Source organism: Gobio gobio, assembly GCF_949357685.1.
Source record: "Gobio gobio genome assembly, chromosome: 9".
Lineage (NCBI taxonomy): Eukaryota > Metazoa > Chordata > Actinopteri > Cypriniformes > Gobionidae > Gobio > Gobio gobio.
In genome coordinates, this window is record NC_137115.1 from 22,179,732 (window position 1) to 22,205,232 (window position 25,501).

The following is a 25,501-nucleotide window of genomic DNA, read 5'->3' on the forward strand; positions in this document are numbered from 1 at the left end:
CCAAAGTTCAAAAAGTCACTCATTGACATCCCCTCTGGTTCCAATTAGTAGCTAAAACGTCTACAAAAGGTTTTAAAAATTTTTTTTTATTTTTTTTATTCTCACATATTATCGCTGTCCAATGTCCATATTTGACCTACTGAAGAAATTTTTGTCCCAAAGGTCAAAAAGTCACTCATTGATTTCCCTTCTGATTCCAATAAGTAGCTTACAGGTCTAAAAAAGGTTTAAATGTTTTTTTTGTTTTTTTTTACATATTATGGCTGTACAAGAAGTCCATATTTGACCTACTAAACAAATTTTTGTCCCAAAGGTCAAAAAGTCACTCATTGACTTTCCTTCTGGTTCCAATTAGTAGCTAAAAGGTCTAAAAAAGGCTTACATTTTTTTTATTTATTTTTTTACATATTTTGGCTGTACAAAGTCCATATTTGACCTACTGAACAAATTTTTGTCCCAAAGGTCAAAAAGTCACTCATTGATTTTCCTTCTGTTTCTAATAAGTACCTAAAAGGTCTACAAAAGATTTTAATTTTTTTTAATTTTTTTTTTATACATATTATGGCTGTACAAAGTCCATATTTGACCTACTGAACAAATTTTGTCCCAAAGGTCAAAAAGTCACTCATTGACTTTCCTTCTGGTTCCAATTAGTAGCTAAAAGGTCTAAAAAAGGCTAAAAATTTTTTTTTTTTTTTTTTTACATATTATGGCTGTACAGAAGTCCATATTTGACCTACTGAACATACTTTTGTCCCAGAGGTCAAAAAGACACTTCTGATTCCAATAAGTAGCTTACAGGTCTAAAAAAGGTTTAAATTATATATATATTTATTTATTTATTTATTTTACATAATATGGCTGTACAGAAATCCATATTTGACCTACTGAACATACTTTTGTCCCAGAGGTCAAAAAGACACTCATTGATTTCCCTTCTGGTTCCAATAAGTAGCTAAAAGGTCTACAAAAGGTTTTAAAAATTTTTTTTTTCACATATTATGGCTGTACAAAGTCCATATTTGACCTACTGAACAAATTTTTGTCCCAAAGGTCAAAAAGTCACTCATTGACTTTCCTTCTGGTTCCAATTAGTATCTAAAAGGTCTACAAAAGGTTTAATATGTATATATATATATATATATATATATATATTTTTTTTTTTTTACATATTATGGCTGTACAAAAGTCCATATTTGACCTACTAAACAAATGTTTGTCCCAAAGGTCAAAAAGTCACTCATTGATTTCCCTTCTGATTCCAATAAGTAGCTTACAGGTCTAAAAACGTTTTTTTTTTTTTTTTTTTTTTTTTTTTTTTTTTACATTTTATGGCTGTACAAGAAGTCCATATTTGACCTACTAAACAATTTTTTGTCCCAAAGTTCAAAAAGTCACTCATTGACATCCCCTCTGGTTCCAATTAGTAGCTAAAACGTCTACAAAAGGTTTTAATTTTTTTTTTCAGATATTATAGCTGTACAAAGTCCATATTTGACCTACTGAACAATTTTTTGTCCCAAAGTTCAAAAAGTCACTCATTGACATCCCCTCTGCTTCCAATTAGTAGCTAAAACGTCTACAAAAGTTTTTTTTTTTTTTTTTTTTTTTTTTATTCTCACATATTATAGCTGTACAAAGTCCATATTTGACCTACTGAAGAAATGTTTGTCCCAAAGGTCAAAAAGTCACTCATTGATTTCCCTTCTGATTCCAATAAGTAGCTTACAGGTCTAAAAAAGGTTTAAATGTTTTTTTTTTTTTTTTTTTTACATATTATGGCTGTACAAGAAGTCCATATTTGACCTACTAAACTAATTTTTGTCCCAAAGGTCAAAGAGTCACTCATTGACTTTCCTTCTGGTTCCAATTAGTAGCTAAAAGGTCTAAAAAAGGCTTACATTTTTTTATTTATTTTTTTTAACATATTTTGGCTGTACAAAGTCCATACTTGACCTACTGAACAAATTTTTGTCCCAAAGGTCAAAAAGTCACTCATTGACTTCCCTTCTGTTTCCAGTAAGTAGCTTACAGGTCTAAACAAGTTTTTTTTATTTTTTTATTTATTTATTTTTTACATATTATGGCTGTACAAGAAGTCCATATTTGACCCACTGAACAAATTTTTGTCCCAAAGGTCAAAAAGTCACTCATTGACTTTCCTTCTGGTTCCAATAAGTAGCTAAAAGGTCTACAAAAGTTTTTATTTAAAAAAATAAAAAATAAAAAATCACAAATTATGGCTGTCCAAAGTCCATATTTGACCTACTGAAGAAATGTTTGTCCCAAAGGTCAAAAAGTCACTCATTGATTTCCCTTCTGATTCCAATAAGTAGCTTACAGGTCTAAAAAAGGTTTAAATGATTGTTTTTTTTTTTTTTTTTTTTTTTTTTTTTTTACATATTATGGCTGTACAAGAAGTCCATATTTGACCTACTAAACAAATTTTTGTCCCAAAGGTCAAAAAGTCACTCATTGATTTCCCTTCTGATTCCAATAAGTAGCTTACAGGTCTAAAAAGTTTTTTTTTTTTTTTTTTTTTTTTTTTTTTTTACATTTTATGGCTGTACAAGAAGTCCATATTTGACCTACTGAACAATTTTTTGTCCCAAAGTTCAAAAAGTCACTCATTGACATCCCCTCTGGTTCCAATTAGTAGCTAAAACGTCTACAAAAGGTATTAATTTTTTTTATTTTTTTTTATTCTCACATATTATCGCTGTCCAATGTCCATATTTGACCTACTGAAGAAATTTTTGTCCCAAAGGTCAAAAAGTCACTCATTGATTTCCCTTCTGATTCCAATAAGTAGCTTACAGGTCTAAAAAAGGTTTAAATGTTTTTTTTTTTTTTTTTTTTTAAATATTATGGCTGTACAAGAAGTCCATATTTGACCTACTAAACAAATTTTTGTCCCAAAGGTCAAAAAGTCACTCATTGACTTTCCTTCTGGTTCCAATAAGTAGCTTACAGGTCTAAAAAAGGTTTAAATGAATTTTTTTTTTTTTTTTTTTTTTTTTTACATATTATGGCTGTACAAGAAGTCCATATTTGACCTACTAAACAAATTTTTGTCCCAAAGGTCAAAAAGTCACTCATTGATTTCCCTTCTGATTCCAATAAGTAGCTTACAGGTCTAAAAAGTTTTTTTTTATTTTATTTTATTTTTTTTTTTTTATGGCTGTACAAGAAGTCCATATTTGACCTACTGAACAATTTTTTGTCCCAAAGTTCAAAAAGTCACTCATTGACATCCCCTCTGGTTCCAATTAGTAGCTAAAACGTCTACAAAAGGTTTTAATTTTTTTTTTTTTTTTTTTATTCTCACATATTATCGCTGTCCAATGTCCATATTTGACCTACTGAAGAAATTTTTGTCCCAAAGGTCAAAAAGTCACTCATTGATTTCCCTTCTGATTCCAATAAGAAGCTTACAGGTCTAAAAAAGGTTTAAATGTTTTTTTTTTTTTTTTTTTTTTTTTTTTACATATTATGGCTGTACAAGAAGTCCATATTTGACCTACTGAACAAATGTTTGTCCCAAAGGTCAAAAAGTCACTCATTGATTTCCCTTCTGATTCCAATAAGTAGCTTACCGGTCTAAAAAATTTTTTTTTTTTTTTACATTTTATGGCTGTACAAGAAGTCCATATTTGACCTACTGAACAATTTTTTGTCCCAAAGGTCAAAAAGTCACTCATTAACTTTCCTTCTGGTTCCAATTAGTAGCTAAAAGGTCTAAAAAAGGCTTAAATGTTTTTTTTTTTTTTTTTTTACATATTATGGCTGTACAAGAAGTCCATATTTGACCTACTAAACAAATTTTTGTCCCAAAGGTCAAAAAGTCACTAATTAACTTTCCTTCTGGTTCCAATTAGTAGCTAAAAGGTCTAAAAAAGGCTTAATTTTTTTTTTTTTTTTTTTTACATATTTTGGCTGTACAAAGTCCATATTTGACCTACTGAACAAATGTTTGTCCCAAAGGTCAAAAAGTCACTCATTGATTTTCCTTCTGTTTCTAATTAGTACCTAAAAGGTCTACAAAAGTTTTTAAATTTTTTTTTTTTTTTTTTTACATATTATGGCTGTACAACGTTCATATTTGACCTACTGAACAAATTTTGTCCCAAAGGTCAAAAAGTCACTCATTGACTTCCCTTCTGGTTCCAATTAGTAGCTAAAAGGTCTACAAAAGGTTTTACATTATTTTTATTTTTTTATTTTTTTCACATTTTATGGCTGTACAAAGTCCATATTTGACCTACTGAACAAATTTTTGTCCCAAAGGTCAAAAAGTCACTCATTTTTTTTCCTTCTAATTCCAATAATTAGCTTACAGGTCTAAAAAAGTTTTTTTATTTATTTATTTATTTATTTTTTATTTTTTTTACATTTTATGGCTGTACAAGAAGTCCATATTTGACGTACTGAACAAATTTTTGTCCCAAAGGTCAAAAAGTCACTCATTGACTTTCCTTCTGGTTCCAATAAGTACCTAAAAGGTCTACAAAAGGTTTTAATTGTTTTTTTTGTTTTTTTTTAAAAACATATTATGGCTGTACAAAGTCCATATTTGACCTACTGAACATTTTTTTGTCCCAAAGTTCAAAAAGTCACTCATTGACATCCCCTCTGGTTCCAGTTAGTAGCTAAAACGTCTACAAAAGGTTTTAATTTTTAAAAAAAAAAAATTATTCTCACATGTTATAGCTGTACAAAGTCCATATTTGACCTACTGAAGAAATGTTTGTCCCAAAGGTCAAAAAGTCACTCATTGATTTTCCTTCTGATTCCAAGAAGTAGCTTACAGGTCTAAAAAAGGTTTAAATGTTTTTTTTTTTTTTTTTTTTTTTACATATTATGGCTGTACAAGAAGTCCATATTTGACCTACTAAACAAATGTTTGTCCCAAAGGTCAAAAAGTCACTCATTGATTTCCCTTCTGATTCCAATAAGTAGCTTACAGGTCTAAAAAGGTTTTAATTTTTTTTTGTTTTTTTTTTAAACATATTATGGCTGTACAAAGTCCATATTTGACCTACTGAACAATTTTTTGTCCCAAAGTTCAAAAAGTCACTCATTGACATCCCCTCTGGTTCCAATTAGTAGCTAAAACGTCTACAAAAGGTTTTTATTTATTTTTTTTACATTTATTCTCACATATTATGGCTGTACAAAGTCCATATTTGACCTACTGAACATACTTTTGTCCCAGAGGTCAAAAAGATTGATTTCCCTTCAGATTCCAATAAGTAGCTTACAGGTCTAAAAAAGGTTTAAATTATATATATTTTTATTTATTTATTTATTTATTTTACATAATATGGCTGTACAGAAGTCCATATTTGACCTACTGAACAAATGTTTGTCCCAAAGGTCAAAAAGTCACTCATTGACATCCCCTCTGGTTCCAATTAGTAGCTAAAACGTCTACAAAAGGTTTTAATTTTTTTTTTTTTTTTTTTTTTTTTACATAATAAGGCTGTAGAGAAGCCCATATTTGACCTACTGAACATACTTTTGTCCCAGAGGTCAAAAAGACACTCATTGATTTCCCTTCTGATTCCAATAAGTAGCTAAAAGGTCTACAAAAGGTTTTACATTATTTTTATTTTTTTATGTTTTTCACATATAATGGCTCTACAAGAAGTCCAAATTTGACCTTCTGAACAAATTTTTTTCCCAAAGGTCAAAAAGTCACTCATTGACTTTCCTTCTGGTTCCAATAAGTAGCTAAAAGGTCTACAAAAGGTTTTACATTATTTTTATTTTTTTATTTTTTTCACATATTATGGCTGTACAAAGTCCATATTTGACCTACTGAAGAAATTTTTGTTCCAAAGGTCAAAAAGTCACTCATTGATTTCCCTTCTGATTCCAATAAGTAGCTTACAGGTCTAAAAAAGGTTTAAATGATTTTTTTTGTTTGTTTTTTTGTTTTTTTCTGTTTTTACATAGTATGGCTGTACAAAGTCCATATATGACCTAGTGAACAAATGTTTGTCCCAAAGGTCAAAAAGTCACTCATTGATTTCCCTTCTGATTCCAATAAGTAGCTTACAGGTCTAAAAAAGGTTTAAATGTTTTTTTTTTTTTTTTTTTTAAATATTATGGCTGTACAAGAAGTCCATATTTGACCTACTAAACAAATTTTTGTCCCAAAGGTCAAAAAGTCACTCATTGACTTTCCTTCTGGTTCCAATAAGTAGCTTACAGGTCTAAAAAGTTTTTTTTTTTTTTTTTTTTTTTTTTTTAATTTTATGGCTGTACAAGAAGTCCATATTTGACCTACTGAACAATTTTTTGTCCCAAAGTTCAAAAAGCCACTCATTGACATCCCCTCTGGTTCCAATTAGTAGCTAAAACGTCTACAAAAGGTTTTAATTTTTTTTTTTTTTTTTTTATTCTCACATATTATCGCTGTCCAATGTCCATATTTGACCTACTGAAGAAATTTTTGTCCCAAAGGTCAAAAAGTCACTCATTGATTTCCCTTCTGATTCCAATAAGAAGCTTACAGGTCTAAAAAAGGTTTAAATGTTTTTTTTTTTTTTTTTTTTTTTTTTTTTACATATTATGGCTGTACAAGAAGTCCATATTTGACCTACTGAACAAATGTTTGTCCCAAAGGTCAAAAAGTCACTCATTGATTTCCCTTCTGATTCCAATAAGTAGCTTACCGGTCTAAAAATTTTTTTTTTTTTTTTACATATTATGGCTGTACAAGAAGTCCATATTTGACCTACTGAACAAATGTTTGTCCCAAAGGTCAAAAAGTCACTCATTGACTTCCCTTCTGGTTCCAATTAGTAGCTAAAAGGTCTACAAAAGGTTTTACATTATTTTTATTTTTTTATTTTTTTCACATTTTATGGCTGTACAAAGTCCATATTTGACCTACTGAACAAATTTTTGTCCCAAAGGTCAAAAAGTCACTCATTTTTTTTCCTTCTAATTCCAATAATTAGCTTACAGGTCTAAAAAAGTTTTTTTATTTATTTATTTATTTATTTTTTATTTTTTTTACATTTTATGGCTGTACAAGAAGTCCATATTTGACGTACTGAACAAATTTTTAGGTTAAAAAGTCAAAAAGTCACTCATTGACTTTCCTTCTGGTTCCAATAAGTACCTAAAAGGTCTACAAAAGGTTTTAATTGTTTTTTTTGTTTTTTTTTAAAAACATATTATGGCTGTACAAAGTCCATATTTGACCTACTGAACATTTTTTTGTCCCAAAGTTCAAAAAGTCACTCATTGACATCCCCTCTGGTTCCAGTTAGTAGCTAAAACGTCTACAAAAGGTTTTAATTTTTAAAAAAAAAAAAATTATTCTCACATGTTATAGCTGTACAAAGTCCATATTTGACCTACTGAAGAAATGTTTGTCCCAAAGGTCAAAAAGTCACTCATTGATTTTCCTTCTGATTCCAAGAAGTAGCTTACAGGTCTAAAAAAGGTTTAAATGTTTTTTTTTTTTTTTTTTTTTTTTACATATTATGGCTGTACAAGAAGTCCATATTTGACCTACTAAACAAATGTTTGTCCCAAAGGTCAAAGAGTCACTCATTGACTTTCCTTCTGGTTCCAATTAGTAGCTAAAAGGTCTAAAAAAGGCTTAAATTTTTTTATTTATTTTTTTTTAACATATTTTGGCTGTACAAAGTCCATACTTGACCTACTGAACAAATTTTTGTCCCAAAGGTCAAAAAGTCACTCATTGACTTCCCTTCTGTTTCCAATAAGTAGCTAAAAGGTCTACAAAAGTTTTTATTTAAAAAAAAAAAAAAAAAAATCACATATTATGGCTGTCCAAAGTCCATATTTGACCTAATGAAGAAATGTTTGTCCCAAAGGTCAAAAAGTCACTCATTGATTTCCCTTCTGATTCCAATAAGTAGCTTACAGGTCTAAAAAAGGTTTAAATGAATTTTTTTTTTTTTTTTTTTTTTTTTTTTTACATATTATGGCTGTACAAGAAGTCCATATTTGACCTACTAAACAAATGTTTGTCCCAAAGGTCAAAAAGTCACTCATTGATTTCCCTTCTGATTCCAATAAGTAGCTTACAGGTCTAAAAAGGTTTTAATTTTTTTTTGTTTTTTTTTTAAACATATTATGGCTGTACAAAGTCCATATTTGACCTACTGAACAATTTTTTGTCCCAAAGTTCAAAAAGTCACTCATTGACATCCCCTCTGGTTCCAATTAGTAGCTAAAACGTCTACAAAAGGTTTTTTTTTTTTTTTTTTTAATTTATTCTCACATATTATGGCTGTACAAAGTCCATATTTGACCTACTGAACATACTTTTGTCCCAGAGGTCAAAAAGATTGATTTCCCTTCAGATTCCAATAAGTAGCTTACAGGTCTAAAAAAGGTTTAAATTATATATATTTTTATTTATTTATTTATTTATTTTACATAATATGGCTGTACAGAAGTCCATATTTGACCTACTGAACAAATGTTTGTCCCAAAGGTCAAAAAGTCACTCATTGACATCCCCTCTGGTTCCAATTAGTAGCTAAAACGTCTACAAAAGGTTTTAATTTTTTTTTTTTTTTTTTTTTTTTTTACATAATAAGGCTGTAGAGAAGCCCATATTTGACCAACTGAACATACTTTTGTCCCAGAGGTCAAAAAGACACTCATTGATTTCCCTTCTGATTCCAATAAGTAGCTAAAAGGTCTACAAAAGGTTTTACATTATTTTTATTTTTTTATGTTTTTCACATATAATGGCTCTACAAGAAGTCCAAATTTGACCTTCTGAACAAATTTTTTTCCCAAAGGTCAAAAAGTCACTCATTGACTTTCCTTCTGGTTCCAATAAGTAGCTAAAAGGTCTACAAAAGGTTTTACATTATTTTTATTTTTTTATTTTTTTCACATATTATGGCTGTACAAAGTCCATATTTGACCTACTGAAGAAATTTTTGTTCCAAAGGTCAAAAAGTCACTCATTGATTTCCCTTCTGATTCCAATAAGTAGCTTACAGGTCTAAAAAAGGTTTAAATGATTTTTTTTGTTTGTTTTTTTGTTTTTTTCTGTTTTTACATAGTATGGCTGTACAAAGTCCATATATGACCTACTGAACAAATGTTTGTCCCAAAGGTCAAAAAGTCACTCATTGACTTTCCTTCTGGTTCCAATTAGTAGCTAAAAGGTCTACAAAAGGTTTACATTTTTATTTTTATTATTATTTTTTTTTTTACATATTATGGCTGTACAGAAGTCCATGTTTGACCTACTGAACAAATTTTTGTCCCAAAGGTCAAAAAGTCACTCATTGATTTTCCTTCTGTTTCCAATAAGTACCTAAAAGGTCTACAAAAGATTTACATTTTTTTTTTTTTTTTTTTTTACATATTATGGCTGTACAGAAGTCCATGTTTGACCTACTGAAGAAATTTTTGTCCCAAAGGTCAAAAAGTCACTCATTGATTTCCCTTCTGATTCCAATAAGTAGCTTACAGGTCTAAAAAAGGTTTAAATGTTTTTTTTTTTGTTTTTTTGTTTTGTTTTTTTTAATACATATTATGGCTGTACAAGAAGTCCATATTTGACCTACTGAATAAATTTTTGTCCCAAAGGTCAAAAATTCACTCATTGACTTTCCTTCTGGTTCCAATAAGTAGCTAAAAGGTCTACAAAAGGTTTAATATATGTATATATATATATATATTTTTTTTTTTACATATTATGGCTGTACAGAAGTCCATATTTGACCTACTGAACATACTTTTGTCCCAGAGGTCAAAAAGACACTCATTGATTTCCCTTCTGATTCCAATAAGTAGCTTACAGGTCTAAAAAAGGTTTAACATTTTTTTTTTTTTTACATATTATGGCTGTACTAGAAGTCCATATTTGACGTACTGAACAAATTTTTGTCCCAAAGGTCAAAAAGTCACTCATTGACTTTCCTTCTGGTTCCAATAAGTACCTAAAAGATCTACAAAAGGTTTTAATTGTTTTTTTGTTTTTTTTAAACATATTATGGCTGTACAAAGTCCATATTTGACCTACTGAACAATTTTTTGTCCCAAAGTTCAAAAAGTCACTCATTGACATCCCCTCTGGTTCCAATTAGTAGCTAAAACGTCTACAAAAGGTTTAAATTTTTTTTTTTCTTCTCACATATTATGGCTGTACAAAGTCCATATTTGACCTACTAAACAAATTTTTGTCCCAAAGGTCAAAAAGTCACTCATTGACTTCCCTTCTGTTTCCAGTAAGTAGCTTACAGGTCTAAACAAGTTTTTTTTATTTATATATAGATATTTTTTTTTACATATTATGGCTGTACAAGAAGTCCATATTTGACCTACTGAACAAATTTTTGTCCCAAAGGTCAAAAAGTCACTCATTGATTTCCCTTCTGACTCCAATAAGTAGCTTACAGGTCTAAAAAGTTTTTTTTTTTTTTTTTTTTTTTTTTTTTTTTAATTTTATGGCTGTACAAGAAGTCCATATTTGACCTACTGAACAATTTTTTGTCCCAAAGTTCAAAAAGTCACTCATTGACATCCCCTCTGGTTCCAATTAGTAGCTAAAACGTCTACAAAAGGTTTTAATTTTTTTTTTTTTTTTTTTTTATTCTCACATATTATCGCTGTCCAATGTCCATATTTGACCTACTGAAGAAATTTTTGTCCCAAAGGTCAAAAAGTCACTCATTGATTTCCCTTCTGATTCCAATAAGTAGCTTACAGGTCTAAAAAAGGTTTAAATGTTTTTTTTTTTTTTTTTTACATATTATGGCTGTACAAGAAGTCCATATTTGACCTACTAAACAAATTTTTGTCCCAAAGGTCAAAAAGTCACTCATTGATTTCCCTTCTGACTCCAATAAGTAGCTTACAGGTCTAAAAAGTTTTTTTTTTTTTTTTTTTTTTTTTTTTTTTTAATTTTATGGCTGTACAAGAAGTCCATATTTGACCTACTGAACAATTTTTTGTCCCAAAGTTCAAAAAGTCACTCATTGACATCCCCTCTGGTTCCAATTAGTAGCTAAAACGTCTACAAAAGGTTTTAATTTTTTTTTTTTTTTTTTTTTATTCTCACATATTATCGCTGTCCAATGTCCATATTTGACCTACTGAAGAAATTTTTGTCCCAAAGGTCAAAAAGTCACTCATTGATTTCCCTTCTGATTCCAATAAGTAGCTTACAGGTCTAAAAAAGGTTTAAATGTTTTTTTTGTTTTTTTTTACATATTATGGCTGTACAAGAAGTCCATATTTGACCTACTAAACAAATTTTTGTCCCAAAGGTCAAAAAGTCACTCATTGACTTTCCTTCTGGTTACAATTAGTAGCTAAAAGGTCTAAAAAAGGCTGAAATTTTTTTTATTTATTTTTTTACATATTTTGGCTGTACAAAGTCCATATTTGACCTACTGAACAAATTTTTGTCCCAAAGGTCAAAAAGTCACTCATTGATTTTCCTTCTGTTTCTAATAAGTACCTAAAAGGTCTACAAAAGTTTTAAATTTTTTTTTTTTTTTTTTTATACATATTATGGCTGTACAAAGTCCATATTTGACCTACTGAACAAATTTTGTCCCAAAGGTCAAAAAGTCACTCATTGACTTTCCTTCTGGTTCCAATTAGTAGCTAAAACTTCTACAAAAGGTTTTAATTTTATTTTTTTTATTTTTTATTCTCACATATTATCGCTGTCCAATGTCCATATTTGACCTACTGAAGAAATTTTTGTCCCAAAGGTCAAAAAGTCACTCAATGATTTCCCTTCTGATTCCAATAAGTAGCTTACAGGTCTAAAAAAGGTTTAAATGTTTTTTTTGTTTTTTTTTACATATTATGGCTGTACAAGAAGTCCATATTTGACCTACTAAACAAATTTTTGTCCCAAAGGTCAAAAAGTCACTCTTTGACTTTCCTTCTGGTTCCAATAAGTAGCTTACAGGTCTAAAAAAGGTTTAAATGATTTTTTTTTTTTTTTTTTTTTTTTTTACATATTATGGCTGTACAAGAAGTCCATATTTGACCTACTAAACAAATTTTTGTCCCAAAGGTCAAAAAGTCACTCATTGATTTCCCTTCTGATTCCAATAAGTAGCTTACAGGTCTAAAAAGTTTTTTTTTTTTTTTTTTTTTTTTTTTTTTAAATTTTATGGCTGTACAAGAAGTCCATATTTGACCTACTGAACAATTTTTTGTCCCAAAGTTCAAAAAGTCACTCATTGACATCCCCTCTGGTTCCAATTAGTAGCTAAAACGTCTACAAAAGGTTTTAATTTTTTTTTTTTTTTTTTTTATTCTCACATATTATCGCTGTCCAATGTCCATATTTGACCTACTGAAGAAATTTTTGTCCCAAAGGTCAAAAAGTCACTCATTGATTTCCCTTCTGATTCCAATAAGTAGCTTACAGGTCTAAAAAAGGTTTAAATGTTTTTTTTGTTTTTTTTTACATATTATGGCTGTACAAGAAGTCCATATTTGACCTACTAAACAAATTTTTGTCCCAAAGGTCAAAAAGTCACTCATTGACTTTCCTTCTGGTTACAATTAGTAGCTAAAAGGTCTAAAAAAGGCTTAAATTTTTTTTTTTTTTTTTTTACATATTTTGGCTGTACAAAGTCCATATTTGACCTACTGAACAATTTTTTGTCCCAAAGTTCAAAAAGTCACTCATTGACATCCCCTCTGGTTCCAATTAGTAGCTAAAACGTCTACAAAAGGTTTTAATTTTTTTTATTTATTTTTTATTCTCACATATTATCGCTGTCCAATGTCCATATTTGACCTACTGAAGAAATTTTTGTCCCAAAGGTCAAAAAGTCACTCATTGATTTCCCTTCTGATTCCAATAAGTAGCTTACAGGTCTAAAAAAGGTTTAAATGTTTTTTTTGTTTTTTTTTACATATTATGGCTGTACAAGAAGTCCATATTTGACCTACTAAACAAATTTTTGTCCCAAAGGTCAAAAAGTCACTCATTGACTTTCCTTCTGGTTCCAATAAGTAGCTAAAAGGTCTACAAAAGTTTTTATTTAAAAAAAAAAAAAAAAAAAAATCACAAATTATGGCTGTCCAAAGTCCATATTTGACCTACTGAAGAAATGTTTGTCCCAAAGGTCAAAAAGTCACTCATTGATTTCCCTTCTGATTCCAATAAGTAGCTTACAGGTCTAAAAAAGGTTTAAATGATTTTTTTTTTTTTTTTTTTTTTTTTTTTTTACATATTATGGCTGTACAAGAAGTCCATATTTGACCTACTAAACAAATTTTTGTCCCAAAGGTCAAAAAGTCACTCATTGATTTCCCTTCTGATTCCAATAAGTAGCTTACAGGTCTAAAAAGTTTTTTTTTTTTTTTTTTTTTTTTTTTTTTTTACATTTTATGGCTGTACAAGAAGTCCATATTTGACCTACTGAACAATTTTTTGTCCCAAAGTTCAAAAAGTCACTCATTGACATCCCCTCTGGTTCCAATTAGTAGCTAAAACGTCTACAAAAGGTTTTAAAAAATTTTTTTTATTTTTTTTATTCTCACATATTATCGCTGTCCAATGTCCATATTTGACCTACTGAAGAAATTTTTGTCCCAAAGGTCAAAAAGTCACTCATTGATTTCCCTTCTGATTCCAATAAGTAGCTTACAGGTCTAAAAAAGGTTTAAATGTTTTTTTTGTTTTTTTTTACATATTATGGCTGTACAAGAAGTCCATATTTGACCTACTAAACAAATTTTTGTCCCAAAGGTCAAAAAGTCACTCATTGACTTTCCTTCTGGTTCCAATTAGTAGCTAAAAGGTCTAAAAAAGGCTTACATTTTTTTTATTTATTTTTTTACATATTTTGGCTGTACAAAGTCCATATTTGACCTACTGAACAAATTTTTGTCCCAAAGGTCAAAAAGTCACTCATTGATTTTCCTTCTGTTTCTAATAAGTACCTAAAAGGTCTACAAAAGATTTTAATTTTTTTTAATTTTTTTTTTATACATATTATGGCTGTACAAAGTCCATATTTGACCTACTGAACAAATTTTGTCCCAAAGGTCAAAAAGTCACTCATTGACTTTCCTTCTGGTTCCAATTAGTAGCTAAAAGGTCTAAAAAAGGCTAAAATTTTTTTTTTTTTTTTTTTTACATATTATGGCTGTACAGAAGTCCATATTTGACCTACTGAACATACTTTTGTCCCAGAGGTCAAAAAGACACTTCTGATTCCAATAAGTAGCTTACAGGTCTAAAAAAGGTTTAAATTATATATATATTTATTTATTTATTTATTTTACATAATATGGCTGTACAGAAATCCATATTTGACCTACTGAACATACTTTTGTCCCAGAGGTCAAAAAGACACTCATTGATTTCCCTTCTGGTTCCAATAAGTAGCTAAAAGGTCTACAAAAGGTTTTAAAAAAATTTTTTTTCACATATTATGGCTGTACAAAGTCCATATTTGACCTACTGAACAAATTTTTGTCCCAAAGGTCAAAAAGTCACTCATTGACTTTCCTTCTGGTTCCAATTAGTATCTAAAAGGTCTACAAAAGGTTTAATATGTATATATATATATATATATATATATTTTTTTTTTTTTTTTACATATTATGGCTGTACAAAAGTCCATATTTGACCTACTAAACAAATGTTTGTCCCAAAGGTCAAAAAGTCACTCATTGATTTCCCTTCTGATTCCAATAAGTAGCTTACAGGTCTAAAAACGTTTTTTTTTTTTTTTTTTTTTTTTTTTTTTTTTACATTTTATGGCTGTACAAGAAGTCCATATTTGACCTACTAAACAATTTTTTGTCCCAAAGTTCAAAAAGTCACTCATTGACATCCCCTCTGGTTCCAATTAGTAGCTAAAACGTCTACAAAAGGTTTTAATTTTTTTTTTCAGATATTATAGCTGTACAAAGTCCATATTTGACCTACTGAACAATTTTTTGTCCCAAAGTTCAAAAAGTCACTCATTGACATCCCCTCTGCTTCCAATTAGTAGCTAAAACGTCTACAAAAGTTTTTTTTTTTTTTTTTTTTTTTTTTATTCTCACATATTATAGCTGTACAAAGTCCATATTTGACCTACTGAAGAAATGTTTGTCCCAAAGGTCAAAAAGTCACTCATTGATTTCCCTTCTGATTCCAATAAGTAGCTTACAGGTCTAAAAAAGGTTTAAATGTTTTTTTTTTTTTTTTTTTTACATATTATGGCTGTACAAGAAGTCCATATTTGACCTACTAAACTAATTTTTGTCCCAAAGGTCAAAGAGTCACTCATTGACTTTCCTTCTGGTTCCAATTAGTAGCTAAAAGGTCTAAAAAAGGCTTACATTTTTTTATTTATTTTTTTTTACATATTATGGCTGTACAAGAAGTCCATATTTGACCTACTAAACAAATTTTTGTCCCAAAGGTCAAAAAGTCACTCATTGATTTCCCTTCTGATTCCAATAAGTAGCTTACAGGTCTAAAAAGTTTTTTTTTTTTTTTTTTTTTTTTTTTTTTTTACATTTTATGGCTGTACAAGAAGTCCATATTTGACCTACTGAACAATTTTTTGTCCCAAAGTTCAAAAAGTCACTCATTGACATCCCCTCTGGTTCCAATTAGTAGCTAAAACGTCTACAAAAGGTATTAATTTTTTTTATTTTTTTTTATTCTCACATATTATCGCTGTCCAATGTCCATATTTGACCTACTGAAGAAATTTTTGTCCCAAAGGTCAAAAAGTCACTCATTGATTTCCCTTCTGATTCCAATAAGTAGCTTACAGGTCTAAAAAAGGTTTAAATGTTTTTTTTTTTTTTTTTTTTTAAATATTATGGCTGTACAAGAAGTCCATATTTGACCTACTAAACAAATTTTTGTCCCAAAGGTCAAAAAGTCACTCATTGACTTTCCTTCTGGTTCCAATAAGTAGCTTACAGGTCTAAAAAAGGTTTAAATGAATTTTTTTTTTTTTTTTTTTTTTTTTTACATATTATGGCTGTACAAGAAGTCCATATTTGACCTACTAAACAAATTTTTGTCCCAAAGGTCAAAAAGTCACTCATTGATTTCCCTTCTGATTCCAATAAGTAGCTTACAGGTCTAAAAAGTTTTTTTTTATTTTATTTTTTTTTTTTTTTTTTATGGCTGTACAAGAAGTCCATATTTGACCTACTGAACAATTTTTTGTCCCAAAGTTCAAAAAGTCACTCATTGACATCCCCTCTGGTTCCAATTAGTAGCTAAAACGTCTACAAAAGGTTTTAATTTTTTTTTTTTTTTTTTTATTCTCACATATTATCGCTGTCCAATGTCCATATTTGACCTACTGAAGAAATTTTTGTCCCAAAGGTCAAAAAGTCACTCATTGATTTCCCTTCTGATTCCAATAAGAAGCTTACAGGTCTAAAAAAGGTTTAAATGTTTTTTTTTTTTTTTTTTTTTTTTTTTTACATATTATGGCTGTACAAGAAGTCCATATTTGACCTACTGAACAAATGTTTGTCCCAAAGGTCAAAAAGTCACTCATTGATTTCCCTTCTGATTCCAATAAGTAGCTTACCGGTCTAAAAATTTTTTTTTTTTTTTTACATTTTATGGCTGTACAAGAAGTCCATATTTGACCTACTGAACAATTTTTTGTCCCAAAGGTCAAAAAGTCACTCATTAACTTTCCTTCTGGTTCCAATTAGTAGCTAAAAGGTCTAAAAAAGGCTTAAATGTTTTTTTTTTTTTTTTTTTACATATTATGGCTGTACAAGAAGTCCATATTTGACCTACTAAACAAATTTTTGTCCCAAAGGTCAAAAAGTCACTAATTAACTTTCCTTCTGGTTCCAATTAGTAGCTAAAAGGTCTAAAAAAGGCTTAATTTTTTTTTTTTTTTTTTTTACATATTTTGGCTGTACAAAGTCCATATTTGACCTACTGAACAAATGTTTGTCCCAAAGGTCAAAAAGTCACTCATTGATTTTCCTTCTGTTTCTAATTAGTACCTAAAAGGTCTACAAAAGTTTTTAAATTTTTTTTTTTTTTTTTTTACATATTATGGCTGTACAACGTTCATATTTGACCTACTGAACAAATTTTGTCCCAAAGGTCAAAAAGTCACTCATTGACTTCCCTTCTGGTTCCAATTAGTAGCTAAAAGGTCTACAAAAGGTTTTACATTATTTTTATTTTTTTATTTTTTTCACATTTTATGGCTGTACAAAGTCCATATTTGACCTACTGAACAAATTTTTGTCCCAAAGGTCAAAAAGTCACTCATTTTTTTTCCTTCTAATTCCAATAATTAGCTTACAGGTCTAAAAAAGTTTTTTTATTTATTTATTTATTTATTTTTTATTTTTTTTACATTTTATGGCTGTACAAGAAGTCCATATTTGACGTACTGAACAAATTTTTGTCCCAAAGGTCAAAAAGTCACTCATTGACTTTCCTTCTGGTTCCAATAAGTACCTAAAAGGTCTACAAAAGGTTTTAATTGTTTTTTTTGTTTTTTTTTAAAAACATATTATGGCTGTACAAAGTCCATATTTGACCTACTGAACATTTTTTTGTCCCAAAGTTCAAAAAGTCACTCATTGACATCCCCTCTGGTTCCAGTTAGTAGCTAAAACGTCTACAAAAGGTTTTAATTTTTAAAAAAAAAAAATTATTCTCACATGTTATAGCTGTACAAAGTCCATATTTGACCTACTGAAGAAATGTTTGTCCCAAAGGTCAAAAAGTCACTCATTGATTTTCCTTCTGATTCCAAGAAGTAGCTTACAGGTCTAAAAAAGGTTTAAATGTTTTTTTTTTTTTTTTTTTTTTTACATATTATGGCTGTACAAGAAGTCCATATTTGACCTACTAAACAAATGTTTGTCCCAAAGGTCAAAAAGTCACTCATTGATTTCCCTTCTGATTCCAATAAGTAGCTTACAGGTCTAAAAAGGTTTTAATTTTTTTTTGTTTTTTTTTTAAACATATTATGGCTGTACAAAGTCCATATTTGACCTACTGAACAATTTTTTGTCCCAAAGTTCAAAAAGTCACTCATTGACATCCCCTCTGGTTCCAATTAGTAGCTAAAACGTCTACAAAAGGTTTTTATTTATTTTTTTTACATTTATTCTCACATATTATGGCTGTACAAAGTCCATATTTGACCTACTGAACATACTTTTGTCCCAGAGGTCAAAAAGATTGATTTCCCTTCAGATTCCAATAAGTAGCTTACAGGTCTAAAAAAGGTTTAAATTATATATATTTTTATTTATTTATTTATTTATTTTACATAATATGGCTGTACAGAAGTCCATATTTGACCTACTGAACAAATGTTTGTCCCAAAGGTCAAAAAGTCACTCATTGACATCCCCTCTGGTTCCAATTAGTAGCTAAAACGTCTACAAAAGGTTTTAATTTTTTTTTTTTTTTTTTTTTTTTTACATAATAAGGCTGTAGAGAAGCCCATATTTGACCTACTGAACATACTTTTGTCCCAGAGGTCAAAAAGACACTCATTGATTTCCCTTCTGATTCCAATAAGTAGCTAAAAGGTCTACAAAAGGTTTTACATTATTTTTATTTTTTTATGTTTTTCACATATAATGGCTCTACAAGAAGTCCAAATTTGACCTTCTGAACAAATTTTTTTCCCAAAGGTCAAAAAGTCACTCATTGACTTTCCTTCTGGTTCCAATAAGTAGCTAAAAGGTCTACAAAAGGTTTTACATTATTTTTATTTTTTTATTTTTTTCACATATTATGGCTGTACAAAGTCCATATTTGACCTACTGAAGAAATTTTTGTTCCAAAGGTCAAAAAGTCACTCATTGATTTCCCTTCTGATTCCAATAAGTAGCTTACAGGTCTAAAAAAGGTTTAAATGATTTTTTTTGTTTGTTTTTTTGTTTTTTTCTGTTTTTACATAGTATGGCTGTACAAAGTCCATATATGACCTAGTGAACAAATGTTTGTCCCAAAGGTCAAAAAGTCACTCATTGATTTCCCTTCTGATTCCAATAAGTAGCTTACAGGTCTAAAAAAGGTTTAAATGTTTTTTTTTTTTTTTTTTTTAAATATTATGGCTGTACAAGAAGTCCATATTTGACCTACTAAACAAATTTTTGTCCCAAAGGTCAAAAAGTCACTCATTGACTTTCCTTCTGGTTCCAATAAGTAGCTTACAGGTCTAAAAAGTTTTTTTTTTTTTTTTTTTTTTTTTTTTAATTTTATGGCTGTACAAGAAGTCCATATTTGACCTACTGAACAATTTTTTGTCCCAAAGTTCAAAAAGCCACTCATTGACATCCCCTCTGGTTCCAATTAGTAGCTAAAACGTCTACAAAAGGTTTTAATTTTTTTTTTTTTTTTTTTATTCTCACATATTATCGCTGTCCAATGTCCATATTTGACCTACTGAAGAAATTTTTGTCCCAAAGGTCAAAAAGTCACTCATTGATTTCCCTTCTGATTCCAATAAGAAGCTTACAGGTCTAAAAAAGGTTTAAATGTTTTTTTTTTTTTTTTTTTTTTTTTTTTTACATATTATGGCTGTACAAGAAGTCCATATTTGACCTACTGAACAAATGTTTGTCCCAAAGGTCAAAAAGTCACTCATTGATTTCCCTTCTGATTCCAATAAGTAGCTTACCGGTCTAAAAATTTTTTTTTTTTTTTTACATTTTATGGCTGTACAAGAAGGCTGTCCCAAAGGTCAAAAAGTCACTCATTGACTTCCCTTCTGGTTCCAATTAGTAGCTAAAAGGTCTACAAAAGGTTTTACATTATTTTTATTTTTTTATTTTTTTCACATTTTATGGCTGTACAAAGTCCATATTTGACCTACTGAACAAATTTTTGTCCCAAAGGTCAAAAAGTCACTCATTTTTTTTCCTTCTAATTCCAATAATTAGCTTACAGGTCTAAAAAAGTTTTTTTATTTATTTATTTATTTATTTTTTATTTTTTTTACATTTTATGGCTGTACAAGAAGTCCATATTTGACGTACTGAACAAATTTTTAGGTTAAAAAGTCAAAAAGTCACTCATTGACTTTCCTTCTGGTTCCAATAAGTACCTAAAAGGTCTACAAAAGGTTTTAATTGTTTTTTTTGTTTTTTTTTAAAAACATATTATGGCTGTACAAAGTCCATATTTGACCTACTGAACATTTTTTTGTCCCAAAGTTCAAAAAGTCACTCATTGACATCCCCTCTGGTTCCAGTTAGTAGCTAAAACGTCTACAAAAGGTTTTAATTTTTAAAAAAAAAAAAAATTATTCTCACATGTTATAGCTGTACAAAGTCCATATTTGACCTACTGAAGAAATGTTTGTCCCAAAGGTCAAAAAGTCACTCATTGATTTTCCTTCTGATTCCAAGAAGTAGCTTACAGGTCTAAAAAAGGTTTAAATGTTTTTTTTTTTTTTTTTTTTTTTTACATATTATGGCTGTACAAGAAGTCCATATTTGACCTACTAAACAAATGTTTGTCCCAAAGGTCAAAGAGTCACTCATTGACTTTCCTTCTGGTTCCAATTAGTAGCTAAAAGGTCTAAAAAAGGCTTAAATTTTTTTATTTATTTTTTTTTAACATATTTTGGCTGTACAAAGTCCATACTTGACCTACTGAACAAATTTTTGTCCCAAAGGTCAAAAAGTCACTCATTGACTTCCCTTCTGTTTCCAATAAGTAGCTAAAAGGTCTACAAAAGTTTTTATTTAAAAAAAAAAAAAAAAAAATCACATATTATGGCTGTCCAAAGTCCATATTTGACCTAATGAAGAAATGTTTGTCCCAAAGGTCAAAAAGTCACTCATTGATTTCCCTTCTGATTCCAATAAGTAGCTTACAGGTCTAAAAAAGGTTTAAATGATTTTTTTTTTTTTTTTTTTTTTTTTTTTTTACATATTATGGCTGTACAAGAAGTCCATATTTGACCTACTAAACAAATGTTTGTCCCAAAGGTCAAAAAGTCACTCATTGATTTCCCTTCTGATTCCAATAAGTAGCTTACAGGTCTAAAAAGGTTTTAATTTTTTTTTGTTTTTTTTTTAAACATATTATGGCTGTACAAAGTCCATATTTGACCTACTGAACAATTTTTTGTCCCAAAGTTCAAAAAGTCACTCATTGACATCCCCTCTGGTTCCAATTAGTAGCTAAAACGTCTACAAAAGGTTTTTTTTTTTTTTTTTTTAATTTATTCTCACATATTATGGCTGTACAAAGTCCATATTTGACCTACTGAACATACTTTTGTCCCAGAGGTCAAAAAGATTGATTTCCCTTCAGATTCCAATAAGTAGCTTACAGGTCTAAAAAAGGTTTAAATTATATATATTTTTATTTATTTATTTATTTATTTTACATAATATGGCTGTACAGAAGTCCATATTTGACCTACTGAACAAATGTTTGTCCCAAAGGTCAAAAAGTCACTCATTGACATCCCCTCTGGTTCCAATTAGTAGCTAAAACGTCTACAAAAGGTTTTAATTTTTTTTTTTTTTTTTTTTTTTTTTACATAATAAGGCTGTAGAGAAGCCCATATTTGACCAACTGAACATACTTTTGTCCCAGAGGTCAAAAAGACACTCATTGATTTCCCTTCTGATTCCAATAAGTAGCTAAAAGGTCTACAAAAGGTTTTACATTATTTTTATTTTTTTATGTTTTTCACATATAATGGCTCTACAAGAAGTCCAAATTTGACCTTCTGAACAAATTTTTTTCCCAAAGGTCAAAAAGTCACTCATTGACTTTCCTTCTGGTTCCAATAAGTAGCTAAAAGGTCTACAAAAGGTTTTACATTATTTTTATTTTTTTATTTTTTTCACATATTATGGCTGTACAAAGTCCATATTTGACCTACTGAAGAAATTTTTGTTCCAAAGGTCAAAAAGTCACTCATTGATTTCCCTTCTGATTCCAATAAGTAGCTTACAGGTCTAAAAAAGGTTTAAATGATTTTTTTTGTTTGTTTTTTTGTTTTTTTCTGTTTTTACATAGTATGGCTGTACAAAGTCCATATATGACCTACTGAACAAATGTTTGTCCCAAAGGTCAAAAAGTCACTCATTGACTTTCCTTCTGGTTCCAATTAGTAGCTAAAAGGTCTACAAAAGGTTTACATTTTTATTTTTATTATTATTTTTTTTTTACATATTATGGCTGTACAGAAGTCCATGTTTGACCTACTGAACAAATTTTTGTCCCAAAGGTCAAAAAGTCACTCATTGATTTTCCTTCTGTTTCCAATAAGTACCTAAAAGGTCTACAAAAGATTTACATTTTTTTTTTTTTTTTTTTTTACATATTATGGCTGTACAGAAGTCCATGTTTGACCTACTGAAGAAATTTTTGTCCCAAAGGTCAAAAAGTCACTCATTGATTTCCCTTCTGATTCCAATAAGTAGCTTACAGGTCTAAAAAAGGTTTAAATGTTTTTTTTTTGTTTTTTTGTTTTGTTTTTTTTAATACATATTATGGCTGTACAAGAAGTCCATATTTGACCTACTGAATAAATTTTTGTCCCAAAGGTCAAAAATTCACTCATTGACTTTCCTTCTGGTTCCAATAAGTAGCTAAAAGGTCTACAAAAGGTTTAATATATGTATATATATATATATATTTTTTTTTTTACATATTATGGCTGTACAGAAGTCCATATTTGACCTACTGAACATACTTTTGTCCCAGAGGTCAAAAAGACACTCATTGATTTCCCTTCTGATTCCAATAAGTAGCTTACAGGTCTAAAAAAGGTTTAACATTTTTTTTTTTTTTACATATTATGGCTGTACTAGAAGTCCATATTTGACGTACTGAACAAATTTTTGTCCCAAAGGTCAAAAAGTCACTCATTGACTTTCCTTCTGGTTCCAATAAGTACCTAAAAGATCTACAAAAGGTTTTAATTGTTTTTTTGTTTTTTTTAAACATATTATGGCTGTACAAAGTCCATATTTGACCTACTGAACAATTTTTTGTCCCAAAGTTCAAAAAGTCACTCATTGACATCCCCTCTGGTTCCAATTAGTAGCTAAAACGTCTACAAAAGGTTTAAATTTTTTTTTTCTTCTCACATATTATGGCTGTACAAAGTCCATATTTGACCTACTAAACAAATTTTTGTCCCAAAGGTCAAAAAGTCACTCATTGACTTCCCTTCTGTTTCCAGTAAGTAGCTTACAGGTCTAAACAAGTTTTTTTTATTTATATATAGATATTTTTTTTTACATATTATGGCTGTACAAGAAGTCCATATTTGACCTACTGAACAAATTTTTGTCCCAAAGGTCAAAAGTCACTCATTGAATTTCCTTCTGGTTCCAATAAGTAGCTAAAAGGTCTACAAAAGGTTTTAATAAAAAAAAATAAAAAAAATCACATATAATGGCTGTCCAAAGTCCATATTTGACCTACTGAACACATTTTTGTCCCAAAGGTCAAAAAGTCACTCATTGATTTTCCTTCTGGTTCCAATAAGTACCTAAAAGGTCTACAAAAGGTTTTAATTGTTTTTTTTTATTATTATTATATTTTTTTTAAACATATTATGGCTGTACAAAGTCCATATTTGACCTAATGAACAAATTTTTGTTCCAAAGGTCAGAAAGTCACTCATTGACATCCCTTCTGGTTCCAATAAGTAGCTAAAAGGTCTACAAAAGGTTTAAATTTATTTTATTTATTTATTTTTATTTTTTACATATTATGGCTGTACAGAAGTCCATATTTGACCTACTGAACACATTTTTGTCCCAAAGGTCAAAAAGTCACTCATTGACTTCCCGTCTGCTTCCAATTAGTAGCTTACGGGTCCAAAAAAGGTTTACACATTTTTTTTTTATTTTATTTTTTTTTTTTTTACATGTTATGGCTGTACATAAGTCCATATTTGATCTACTGATTAGATTTTTGTCCCAAAGGTCAAAAAGTCACTCATTGACTTCCCTTCTTGATCCAATTAGTAGCTAAAAGGTCTAAAAAATGTTAACTTTTTTTTTTACATGCTATGGCTGTACAGAACATATTTGACCTACTGAACATATTCTTGGCCCAAAGGTCAAAAAAGTCCCTTCTGATTCCAATTAGTAGCTAAAAGGTCCACAGAAGGTTTTATTTTTATTTATTTATTTTTTACATGTAACAGAACTGCTGTACAGAAAGTCCACATTTTACCTGCTGACATATTTTCGTCCCTAAGTTCTACAAAAGGGTTTTTAAAGTGTTGTTTTTATTTTTGCATGTTATGGCTGTACAGAAGTCCATATTTGACCTTCTGAATATGTTTTTGGCCAAGGGGTCCACACAATATTTTCAACTATATATTTTCAAAGACTCCTTATGTTAAATCAGCCATACCACACCTACTGACCTACTGAACATATTTCTGTCTGAATATTCATTAGTCCATAAGATACTCCATAGTCCATATGTCCATTTTTGACCCTTTGTCCACAAAAGGGAATCAGAAGGGAAGTCAATGAGTATGTATAGTAAGTTCATGATCGAGGCCAGACATTTGTTCAGTTGGTCATATATATACTGTATGTCTGATTTAATATCAAAAGGGGTCTATGAAAATATATAGCAAATAGAAACCTTTGTGAACCCTTTGGCAAAAAATATGTTCAGTAGGTCAAATATGGACTATTGCCTGATTTAACATGAGAAGGAATCATTGAGAGTATATAGTTGAAAACCTTTTTAGACACCTTGGCCAGAAACATGTTCAGTAGGTCAAATATGGACTTCTGTTTAGTAATAACATGTAAATTAAGTTTCAATACACAATTATAGACTCTTTATGATGATAAATCAGCCATAGTCCATTTTTTTTTACCAAAGTGTCCTTGAAAACTGATTTAATACTACTCATTGACTTCAATGTTACAACAGCCGTACATTAGAACCTGATGTAACATAAGAATGAGTCAATGAGTATGGATAGTAAGTCAATGTTCAAGGACGAAAAAAAATATGGTCTGCGGGTCAAATATGGACTACTGATTCACCATCAAAAGGAGTCTATGAGAATATGTAGAAAATATAGAAAATAACCTTTTGTGGACCCTTCGGCCAGAAATAAGTTCAGTAGGTCAAATATAGACTAATTTAATGCTTAGAGTCAAAAAGTATGGATAGTAAGTCAATGTTCAAGGAGACTGTTTGGCTTGATGTAACGTAAGGAGACAATGAGTATTTATAGTAATTTAATATTTGAGGACTCATCGGCCATAAACATGTTCAATTGGTCATAATGTACTACGTTCCGGCTGATTTAACATTATGAGTCAAAGGGAATTATAAGACATTTTATGTTTGAGGATTCGTCGGTGAGAAAGATGTTCAACAGGACATAATTATCTGCGTCCCCGCATTAAGAATTACTCCTGGCAAGACAACTCATTCCGAGGTGCATTGAGGAGATATACCTTTTGAATAGACAGATGTTGCCATGCACTTGCTAATGCAAAAGCACTTATCAGTTATGTTATGCACTGCAAAATCACTTGTCTC